A 12,439-nucleotide genomic window follows, 5' to 3' on the forward strand; every position below is an offset into this window, starting at 1 on the left:
CTATGAATCTGGCCTGTCACAACTGTCTCTGAGCTGTTCTGCCCTCCCTGAGCCCAGAGTTAGTCTCTTAGAGGTACAGCCTGACTCCAAGGTAAACAGCTCCTGCTGAAAGCTGAAGGTGTCAGAATTTGTCTGATGTGTTTAGTGCTGCGTTGTAACAGACAAGAAGAATACAGCTTATTTTCAGACCTGTTTTTCAGGCTTTTTACAACGTAAAGCTCAAAGCAAAGAGGATGAAGCAGAATGTTGTAGGTCCTTGTGTGACACTTAGGAATGAAAACAGGCCCTTGTGGAAGAAAATCCATGCTAAAAAAATAGAGAAGAGTTCCAGATGGTGAGGTCTATTTACTGTGAAGCAAAACTGTGATGAAAGTGGGGAACGTCTCAGGCAGATCAATTACACAAGATAAATCGATTGAAGATGTTCTACTGGGATCTAGCTAGCATGGAATCCTGGAATGGGAAGACAACATTAATAGGCTTTCCCTGCTTTGGTGCCCAAAGAAATAAAAATCATACTGACATAAGAAACAAAACAATTGTAATACTATAGATGAAAAGCATATGTTCAAACAAAGTCAATTATGGGCTGCTCCTTGCACATGCCCTTTATGTTCCGGCCTCTGGGTCTTTCCATACTGTTCCCCATGCCCAGCATACTCCTGGTAACTTTGGTCTAAACCAAACCCACCTTTCAACACCCAGTTCAAGTGCCAAGTTGTTCACAAAGCGTCCCTCAACCATCCTAGCTTAAAGTCATCTTTGCGGTTAGGGAATTTCAGCAGCGCTTTATCCTGTAGCATCTAAATCCTCCATGTTGTTCTATAGTTTGTATGTTATATATTAATAACTTAGGAATATATTTTCTATTTCTTTTACCTTTCATTATTAAGGGCACTATGTCAATGTACGTCATCTTTAACACGATGTGCTTACATCCTGAGGACGCTCAGTAATTCACTGAGTGACTGAGGAATACTTTAGTTGCAGGAGTCTGGAACACCTTGAACCAGAAAAAGGAAAAAGGGGTCCAGGAAGCCACCTCTCTAGTATTGCTCTATCTGTGCATAATTGTGATCAGGGCAACGGGTCTTTCTCCTTGTGGGAAACAGGGCTATACATCAATCTGAAGGGCAAGAAAGAGTAGTAACCCTTCTTCCAGAAGAAGAAAAAACCCCTAAGAAAATACTATGGTCAACCTAGTTCTAATCCTCTGTGCCCCGCATTTCCCCACACTATTACCAGAACTATGACACAAAATCTACATCAGTGAACAACAAGGTTTTCCATCCAATCACTCTACCAAAAATTTAATAATTTTGGACCCATGATTTTATTACAACCAATGAAATCTAAGATACAGCACATTTTTTCCCCTACCTTTCAAAACCAGACTATACCAAATGGAGTTTACTTTATTGAGACATGAGGATTATAAACATCAATTCTGTTTGTATTGTCATATACATGTCAACTCAAGGGGCTGTTGGGTATGAAACATGGCTTGCTTTTTATCCAGGCCTCTGTATTACTATAGCCTCTGTCTTTTTTCCCCTAAGTTCTCTGTACCTTGCCTCATTAGCGATTAACTTTTGTTAAACGAACAGGTGAAGAGTTACATTCTAAAATACTGGATGATGGGAAATCTAGGAGCCACATGTGTTATAACTGGGTCCAGAATAAGGTATACCTTGAAGGTGGCAGCCTTAGAAGCTGCTTCCTGCTCAGTTCCTGCTGAAAGGTTGTGTAACCCAGCCCCTCTGGCCATAGATGATTAAACCAAAGAAGCACCTGCCTCAGGGTCTCTGGCCCATAGGTGCCCCCCAACCAATGACAGCATCCAGAGCAAAGCTGAACTCAGTCAGACTCTCTCCTTCTCAGGAAACAGTACTGGGAAGCAGAGAATTAGGTAGAAGCACAAGATGAAATCCAGGGGAGAGCCTCACTGGGGATATAAGGGGTCCTGATACTCCAACGCCATAGACGCAGAGCCATGGGGGGGGGCAAAGATGCACCTTGACCCACCAGACGGCTGAAGGCTGGTGATGGGGTGCAAAGATAGCCGCTCAGCTTCTTTTTGGTCCTGGCTTTCCTCCAAGTGGCTCTACAGATCTCTGGCCTGTGCTTCTGCTCCATACTCCCATGATCCTCCGAAGTGACCGGAGGAAGGCATGAGCTCTCCTACCTCCTCAGAGTACTTCAGTGCGCGCCGCTGGGCGCGTCTCTGGGATTGGTCCACGTGAGTCAGGTTGTGTCACTTTGGAACTAGTTATGATGGGAGTCCTGGAGGCAGCCTGCCTTCCCACCCTGCGCCCATCAGAAAGTACCTCAGTACTCCCTCCAAAGACATTTCATGTCCTCAGGTATTGTTAAAATAACAACTCTCATGGCAATTATGGCAAATAACTTTTAATGGGCATTTACTATCTAGAAGCCATGGAAGTACGTAAACTACTCCATTTAATCCTCACAACAACCCTACAAGGTAGATACTATTATTATTCCTGTTAAATAGATGAGGCAACAAGCAACTTCTTCATGGCGACACAGCTAGTAAGCAGTGAAGCTGGGATACAAACTCAAGTAAGTCTGCCCCAGGGCCTATGTAACACTGTGATACACTGAATAACGCAAAGTTCGTTTTACTAAAGACTCACGAAACCCATGGGGGAGGGGAAGGAAAAAAAAGAAAAAAAAGAGGTTAGAGTGGGAGAGAGAGCCAAAGCGTAAGAGAAAACTGAAAACAAACTGAGGGTTGATGGGGGGTGGGAGGGAGGGTAGGGTAGGTGATGGGCATTGAAGAGGGCATCTTTTGGGATGAGCACTGGGTGTTGTATGGAAACTAACTTGACAATAAAATTCATATAATAAAAAACATAAAAAATAAAAAAATAAAAAAAAAAGACTCACGAGAGGACTTGGAAGAAGATTCCTATCTCTGAGCACATCTGAGAAACTCCGTAAGATTTACTTCTATTTTATTTATTTTTTATTTATTTGAGAGCAACTGAGGCAGCAAGAGTGGAGGAGCAGAGAGAGGGAGAATCCCAAGCAGGTGCGCAGAGCCTGTTGTGGGCTCGAACTCATGAAGCCGCAAGATCATGACCTGAGCTGAAACCCAAGAGTCAGATGCTTAACGACGGAGCCACGTGGGTGCCTCAGATTTTCTTTTACATAGTTCTGTTCCCCCACAGTTTTTCCCCAACTGACAACTCCATCATTTCTCCTCCCTCTTTTCTACCCAGCCTCCAAAAATCTCAACCTGTGTACCCTACTCAACAAAACCAAAGCAGGGAGTCCTGACTGTACCCTCAGCTTTGCAGAGGCACATGTTCCGGTCTCACAGCTACCACATGGAGCAAAGGCAGTCCCACAGTGATGCACATGTAAGCAGTCCTTAAAGGGTCATACCCTCTCCAGAAAAAAAAAAATGCGGGGGACATCATTATAGATAGCAAAACTCAGGTCAGGTTGTCTGAGCAGACAAAGTGTCTTCTTTTTCTTCTTTTTACTACAAATTCTTTTATTTCTTGATGAATCTGGAGTAAAAGCAAAGCTTAAAGCTGTGGCAGTGCACGAAGAGGATTCTGCCTGAAATTGCATTGCTTTCCTGGGGTCTGGGGGCCCAACGTACTGATTATATATTCATATTCTCGAGCACCTTAGGTTTCCACTGAACATTTTGTACACAGAGAACTCATTCTTCCCAAGGTGTGCCTAATTTGGTGGGATATATGGTGACCTTCTTGTATGAGGCACCCCACAAGTGAGGAATAAGGTGCCAAACTGGCTGAGTTTCAACAGGGGTATACAGATAATGGCTAACAGAGCTCTCTATGGCCCAGTGCAGACCAAGTGGTATCCAAGATCTCAACTCAACTTAGGTTTTGCTAAGTCTCCCTTTGAACTGCCCCTGGAATTGGTTAGTGAAGTGTACCTTGAAAAGAATAAACGCCAGAAGGTGGTCTTTCTAAAAGCAGAAGAAAAGCCTGGAAAAATCAGCCACGTGTGCAAAGAAAAATACAACAAGTAAAGTTTCTTCCTTTGTAATGATGAACCAGAGTGCTTGCTTGTGGGCATCTGACCTAATTGACTCACGGTGAAATTAAAGGCAGAACTTAATAACTGGTCTGTGAAGAAGAGAGAATTTAGAATTTCCTTATGGACAAAGAACCAGAAAAAAAGAACCTGCACTCCTTCACAGTTACTTGGCTGGTGCATGACAATTAGGTAGCAAAACTTCTTCACTTATTTTTCATTGACTCAGAATTTAAAGAACTACTAATTCCCAAGAACTCTCCTTTTCCATGTAAGTAGAGAAAACAATCCTTCAAGTTATGAATTAAATTTCAATTGAACAAGATACTGCTTTATACAAGAAATTGTTATATTTTTGTCATAAGTATTAGTAAGCTAGATATCTGGGAGGAAAAAAAAGTCCAAGAGTCCTAATGAGAAATTCTGGTTGGGGGTAGGGAGGCTTCAAAACACAACACAACCAAATGACAGAATTCCAACTTTTTGTTCCTTTAAATATTTTTTCTCTCTCTCCAGAATTCTTATAGTCCAAATTTTAAATGTTATGGCATCTTTAGGGGGGCCTGGGTGGCTCGTCGGTTGAGTGTCAAGACTCCGGCTCAGGTCATGATCTCACAGTCCGTGGGTTCGAGCCCTGCGTCGGGCTCTGGGCTGACAGCTCGGAGCCTGGAGCCTGCTTGCGATTCTGTCTCTCCCTCCCTCTCTGCCCTTCCTCCACTCACTCTGTCTCTCGCTCTCAAAAAATAAATAAAACATGAAAAAAATTAAAAAAAATGCTTATGGCATCTTTTTAAACTAAAAAAATTTTTTTAAATATTTTTGTGAGAGAGAAAGACAGAGAGAGAGAGAGAGAGAGAGAGAGAGAGAGAGAACGAACAGAGGAAGGGCAGAAAGAGAAGGAGACAGAATCCAAAGCAAGCTCCAAGCTCTGAGTGGTCAGCACAGAACCTGTCGCGGGGCTCAAACTCAAGAACCTCAAGATCATGACCTTAGTTGAAGTTAGATGCTTAACCAACTAAGCCACCCAGGCGCCCCAAATGGCATCTTAAATGTAGATCCATAGAGCCTACTGTGAAAAACAACCAAGCAAACAAACAAACATTTGGGACGCTGCACCGTATTTTCTTTTCTCAGCACAGTGACAATCGGCATTTTCAGCCATAGGCAGTCTCTTGGCTAACAGAATAAAAAAGTTGGTTTGTAAAACTACCACTCCTCCCCCACCCTCCCCACTTTCAGTAAACTGGACTGAAGCAGACAAGGAAATTACAAACTTCAAAGTAGATCTAGAAAATGAAGTAGAGAGATTATTGGAAACCCTGCCCACACAACAAACTGCAAAGGCAATTCATCCCACCATAAATATTTTTAAGTGAATGACCAAGCCACTCACTTACTACTTAAAATCTGCCTCATTTTGGCAGCAAAACTTGCCCTATGTATGTAGAGCTGATTTCTACCATCTGGGCTGTAAGAGATCTGAGGGCAGAGTATTTGCTCGTCTCTTTCCTAGTGCCCGGAACAGTGTCTTAAACAGTAGGTGTTTAGTATATGTTTGCTAACTGACTGGGAAGGGTCTGTCAGATCTGGCTGATTCTGGCTGATATTTGTGAGGGCTGTAGGGTGCAAGAAGGCTACAGCAGCCCATGTTCAACTGGTGGTGCCGTATACCAAAGGGACACATAAGATAAAGGTAGGTCTGCATTCCAGTGAGAGTTAAGAAAATTTAGAGGGTCGAGCAAGAGCATTTGGTCGGTGTTCTTCCACTAGTAATTATTCACTTGCAGTCTTCCCTTGGGACAGAACTGGGTCTAACTACTGTCTGGGATGATTATGTTGGCCATGTGGATCACTAACATGTGGATCTTGTCTCTACTGGATTAGTGTGTCGAGGATTCCCATGACTCCACTTCTTGATTCTTGATCTCCTGCCAGTGTATTTTCACTGTGACAATTGTACATTGTAAGTACTGCCATGGGATGACTAAGGACATATTTCCTCTAATTCCACTTTCACACAAAGGATCAAGAGGAGAATGGGAAAGAGGATGTGTGAGGGTGTGGGGGCTGTTTCTCCACCAGAGGAAGCCAAGAGTTCCATGGCACTCCTATCAAGAAGTCTGTGCTGTAAGGCACGGCGGATGGAAGTTAAGGGAGGATACAGGCTTCCTCAGAGACAGAATTGAAGTCAACACATTTGCTTTAGATAAGAAATCTCTCTTGTGCTTCAGCTTCGGGTTTTCCAACTTTCAAGCAGTATTCTTCAAGTCCAAGGACTGAAGTTAGTGGGTTTTCATCATCCTTGTCAAGGATGACTGACGTGGCATGGCGCCAGCCTTGCCAATGTCATTGTCCATCACATCCCTAAGTGTCACGACTCTTAGATTCTAATCTGCAAGCTGTACCTGCTTACGTCTTCTAAGGTTGGGAGTACAGTAGTGAACAAAATAAACTGAGTAGAGCTTGCCAACTTGCTCAAAACCCAAGATGATTTCTCTATGTCACTGCTTTCAGTCACTAGAACAACAACAAAATCTCTTTTGAGTGCAAGTAATCACAAACAGTATCACTGCTCCTACTCCTACAAAAGAAACTGAAAAGGATTATAAAAATAATTGTTCCTTTTTTCATTAGCCTGAAGCAGGTGATCCTACTGGCTAGAAGGCAGGGGGTAGTGATGAATATAGGTGATTTAAGCAGTGTGTCTGAGGTTACCAGGGCAACTGCTAATTATTATGGAATAACTCTAGTGTACCTCCATAAAGGTCAAGAGTTAAGGTTTTTCCATTATATATTCTGCTTTAAAATGGGGCTTTTAAAGGAAATTGGGGGAGAGAGCAGATGGAGAGTGACAGATGAAAATCAGGTTAGAGAACTATATATAGCACAAGAAAATTGAACTACTTAAATTTCACAATGTTGGTTTAGGAGACGGTGGAGGACTTCATGGGTAAACATAAAAAATGACTTTCTGATTTCCTTAAGTTAGGCTTCTCAAATAAGTAAGAAATCTGAAATCAGGCCAGATGCAGGGATCTAACTGCATCTACTTTACCTAGCTCCTTGAGACAAATTTCCTTTCCTGCCTGAAGAGTTACCATTTTCTAACCTGACCTGGAGCCCTGGACAAGAGTCATTTGGCCATTGAAATAATAATTCAAGAAAACTTGACTTCAGTGAAACTCACCAAAAGCTATACCTTCTTGTTATAGGTCTTATTCTTCAAACAGGGTCTAACATCCTTGGTTACTGAGGATGTAACAAATTTTAAAAGTTTCACAAAATTCCTCTGTTCACTTCGGCAGCACATATACTAAAAATTCGAATAATAAGGATAAGATTAGCATGACCTCTGGGCAAAAATGACACACAGATTGTAAAACATTTCTTATTTTAAAAATCAAACCATCATGCTGTATGCCTTAAACTTACATGGTGACGTGTGCCAATTATTTTTCAATAAAACTTGGAAATTAAAGCACATTTAAAAAAATCCTTCGCACAAAGATGTACCTCATAAATTTAAGAAAAAAATGAAATGGTGATTTTAAAACTGAGAAAATCTACTTCTGAGTTTTCAAAATGGAACAATCAAGGCATACACACGTTAAAACAATTCTAACGCTACAAACGGGTAGTGTTGAAAGGAAACATCAGTGTCCCCTGAACCAAAGGCCAATGTCCCACGTGCCTCTATGAGAGACAACCGCATAGATTCACTCCCCTATATCTTTCCAGAAACTTTACAAACATGTACACATATCTGCAGGTGTATATATAACTGGAGTCTTGCACATAAGTAGGATTATACCACACACAAATGGGTTTTCAAATCTAGCTGAATATCAAAACCACCATGGAAGTTTAAGAAAGATACCAAAACTCAGATACCACCCCAGGGCAATTAACTCTGAGGCTCCGGGAAAGGAGTGATGGCATTTTTTTACTTTAGGTTCCTCAGGTATACTAATGTGCATCCTGGGCTGAGAAACACAGCACCCTACTTTTCCCTTAATGGACCTTAGAAGGTTGTTCATACCAGCACAAATACAACTCCTTCATTCCTCTGCTGTACTGGTTAGCAGTATACTCCGGGATTTATTTTGGCAGTCTTTTACTGACGGTTATCCCTTCAGGTCCCACACTGTGGCTTCTATAAGTGGTGTTACAATATACATATGCACTGGAGAACATCCACTGTCCTTCCTGCCCTCTTTTCCCTAAGAGCTAACTAACATGGATTACATCCTGCACCCTCTGGCTTCCTGTTGGGGCCACCAAGGTGGGGGGGGGAGCTCGGGCAAGAGATCACCAGCAGAAAGGAGAGAGCCAAGGTATTTATTCCCTTGTCTCCCTGAGAGGATGTCTGTACATGGGTGAGCCCCTTGACCAAAATTCCTTTCAAGGGACTGACTCTGTAGACCTCTCTTTGCTTCGGGTCTGGCCACCATTTTCTATGCAAGTCCTTCCAGCCTAAGGATGGTAACTAACGGTTGGGTGTGACTAGCCCTGGTTTACTGTACTATCTCTTATGAATTTCCTGCCTCCAATCCTTTATAAATAAACCATCCCTGAATTATGCTATTTTCATGGTGCTGATGTTTCTTCTTAGGATTCTAATACATTATCCTTGGGCAGACATCTTCGCATTTATTTCTTTGTGGACAATATCATCTTGGCTTCCTCTGAAGACACAGCTTCTTCACTTAAGGCAAAAAGAGGTAAGGGGGGGGGGGTCTGTACAGCAACTATTTTATGCCTTTACTGCACATTTTTGACAGTGACCCAGCCACAGCCCCATCACCTGTCCAATTTGTAAGGACTATTGAAGGGAACACTGAAGCAATGTCTTGGGAAGAGCTCCAATGCTTCTTTGGGAAAGAAGCTAATAGGCACTAAAAGAACCCGATAGAACCAATGCAGTGAATGACTAAGAGGCAGAATTTCAGAATGCTTCTAGAAACTCTTTTTCTTTTTGTCATAATGACAGTCAAATTTACACAGAGTCACAGGCTGGAAAGGAATTCCTGAGGCTAAATTATCCCCCAGTGAAATCTCAGGATTGCAATTAGGTTCTCCTCTAATTAGTATCGTTCCAATTGGCTCCACCCAACAGAGAAACAATGGGAGTAGATAGATGGCTTGACAAGACTCTGGAGAGTAAACACCTGAGCCTGCTGACTTTGTGCAAACAGCTTGAAGCCAGTCTTGAATGAGGAGTGCTTTGACTGCTTTCAGGGGATTTTGTTATTTGTAGTTACCTTAGTTTTAGATGTTTTATTTTAAAATTACCTCATTATTTTTAATATGGGTTCTTTGTGTCACACCAGGATCAAACAAAAAAATAAACACTGAGTGTCTACTGTTACCACCGGAAAAAATCGATAGTAAGGATTTGTTCATAGTAGGGCAACAGTCTAAGAGCAAACCAGTTTTTGCTTAGCATAAAAGAAAACCAATTTTTGTTAGCCATTTAATTATACAGGCATTAATTCATCTGACCCTCACAACAACCTTGAAGGTAGGTCTTGTTATTACTACAATTATTTTTATTACTGTTATTATTCCTATTTCGCAGAAGAGGTTTAGCTCAGAGAGGGAAAGTAATTGCACAAGTTGACAGGAAACAGCAGGGCCAAAGCTTCACTACCAGGCCACGTGGGTTTTTCCTTACACCAGATCCCAAAGCTTTTTGGACATGATATAGCCCATGTCAGCCTTCAGACAGCTATTTGTAACCATAAATGCTCTACAGAAGGACTGTTGCCCTAATAGTGCCATCCATTAGGAAAAATACATTTCCCCCCTGAAAAGTAGAGTGTTCACATAGAAAAGCATTTCTTAAACTATAGAATACAGTTTTAAGAGGCTAAAGAGAAGTGCCGTAAAGAGCATGTGCTAAGGTCAACTACATTTAGGAAACATGGTATAACACATGCCCTTTGGGAGATTCACAATGGACATCTTAGTGGCGCAAAAGTCCTCGAGACAAGAATCTCTTCAACTGTATCCAACTCGGCTCCTACTCTTCCCCACCTGTCCCCCTCCTCCTTGCACCAATTTGGGGAATGCTGATTTAAAAGTCTCAAATCTCCTATACATGTTAATGGTCATCTACCATGTTCCAAGCTCTTTTCCTCTCGATGCAAAGGTCTTCATCTTCTCATGTTACACATACAGTAGGTGCTCAATAAAAATATCTGTTGGTTTAATTGGTGCACCGACCCTTTCATGATTTGTGACCAAAAAGCATGCATTTGCAAAGCCGCAGGCTGGCTTCCCTCAGGCTTTGGAAAGTGCAGCCCTGGTGAGCTAACTGGGTTCCTCTGAGAAGCAAACTCATCAGTCATCAGCCTCACAAGTTGTGACTAATCTCAAAGGCCAGAGGCAGGGTGTTCTGAAGCCCCTCTACTGTCATCACTGCAGGGACAACCAGAGTGCTAGGGATGATGCAGGCGTGGTCCTGCAGGCTTTACAAGGAAGTAAATTCTGTGTTTATTCTTGTGGAAGTCCATCCACCCCATGAGCTCTATGCCTGCGGTTCTCACACTTCAGGATGTATCTGAATCACCTGCAGGGCTTGTTGGAACACAGAGCCCCGGGTTCCTCTTCCAGAGTGGCTGATCCAGCCAGTCTGCAGTAAAGCCTGAGTGGGTATATCTAACGGGCTCCCAGGTCGTACCAGGTACCCTGAACACCTCACTGGGCTAAGCCCCTACCCTGGAAGACCTACGTAGCTGAGAGCAAAGGAAGTCTACACTGGATCCTGCATGGTTTTCTAGATACTTAATGCAGAGAAGGGGTGAAAAATAAGATCATGAGGCTGTTTCCAACTAGAGATGTGTTCCTAGCTAAGTAAGCATCTGCTTTCCAGACTGACCAAAAAGGTTTAAAAAGGAGCACTTTAATATGATTTTAATTTACTCCATTTAGGATCTGAATCTACCAATAAGATTTCCCCAAAGTACACATGTAGGGAGAGAAACAATTCCAAATCTAATTCTAAGGGACAAAAATGGCAACTTGAAGTTCCTTCAAAGTCCCCTCATAGGCTTGAAAGTGCTAAAAGCCATGCGCAAAATAATAAGCCTATTTCCTTCCCTAAAGACTGAATCAAAAATTCGAGATTTACAAATGCCTAACACCAACTTACCTATAAGATACAGTGCCATAAGCCATGTCAGAGCAGCTAAATTCAGATTAAATTCACTTATTTCTATGTTAATTAAGCCCCAAGGCTTTAGTTATCATCTACTGTCACGACAAATTTGGGTAATTGAGATTGTTTAGCAATATTAATTCGCTGACAGAAAGAATACAGAACCTTTATGATGTTAGCTCATCAAGGAGGAAAGAAAACAACAATGTGTGTGAAGGAAAACATTTTTCCATTTGCGATTTCCACTATGCTGGAAAACAGGGATGTGGCTAAGGACTTGAACGATGTCCCGTCCCCCCCTCCTCCCATACCCCCTCTGCTGACAGGCTGTAGAGATCCAAGTGGCACTGACAGCCTTGTTGCTTGGGAAAGAAATCCTGCTGGGTCATGAAGTGTGAGGGTTGCCTTGAGCAATTTTTATGTAAAAAAAAACAAAAAACAAAAAACAAAACCAAAAAAAAAACGACTGCTAATAACCAAACACATTTATCCAATAAAAATCAGATGGGTCATCAGGCAGGAATCTCCACCCTCAACCAAGTGAGGCCAGCTGGGCTCCAAACTGGTGAAGGAGATCTTGGCTATGGAATGGGAAAAGCTGACAGGAAGACACTCAGAAAACAAGAATACGGGTCACATCAGCGACAATCTCTAAAACTGCCAAGGGAACGTGGCCTGGTTACTGGGAGGAGTGGTGGCCATGGTGGCCCCAGGAGACTGAGGTGTAAGTGGGATGGTTGTGAGGTGGTCTAAGAAACAACCATGAACGAGCCTGGCTGGAACCACCCCAGAGGTTGTGAGGAGGAACAAGAAGAGGCAACGGATCCCTTGTGGAAAATGATGTTGCTTTCAAATTATTTCCCAAGGTGGAGGATGCCACCACTTTTTCAGGCAAAACAGTCTGAAGAGACCTTTTGTGCCTGGAAGTGGGTGAGAATCAGAATCCTCACTCTAAGAGGAAAGATCCTCCTCCACAGAAAGTGATTCAGCCACAGAGGAAAACTTCCTCTTCGAATCTCTGCATTCCAAAGAATGACAAATCAAGATCATTGTAGTAAAATCATAGCTGCCTGTTTGGGTGTAACTCTTTGGACATAAAATCACACTTAGGTGATCAAATTACTTAAAAATATACCGTTTATTATCACCGTTTAATGCATACTATTGATTCTGTGATTCATTTGGTCTCAATAAATAACAGCTATGCACACAGCTCAACCCCGTGGGAGGTGGATGGTTCCA

General features: G+C 42.4%; 1 protein-coding gene and 1 non-coding gene across 2 annotated transcripts in view; one reads left to right on the forward strand and one right to left on the reverse strand.

Annotated features, from left to right (window-relative positions):
- The window catches only part of ARHGAP26 (Rho GTPase activating protein 26), a 432,059-nt gene that overhangs the window by 55,004 nt on the left and 364,616 nt on the right, over window positions 1-12,439 (reverse strand). The window lies entirely within an intron of this gene.
- On the forward strand, window positions 7,330-7,434 carry LOC112861839 (U6 spliceosomal RNA). The gene has a single exon (XR_003223725.1). It is a non-coding gene; the product is annotated as a U6 spliceosomal RNA (small nuclear RNA).

The sequence above is a fragment of the Puma concolor genome, chromosome A1 (assembly GCF_028749965.1).
Source record: "Puma concolor isolate L17-30 chromosome A1, mPumCon1.1.hap2, whole genome shotgun sequence".
Lineage (NCBI taxonomy): Eukaryota > Metazoa > Chordata > Mammalia > Carnivora > Felidae > Puma > Puma concolor.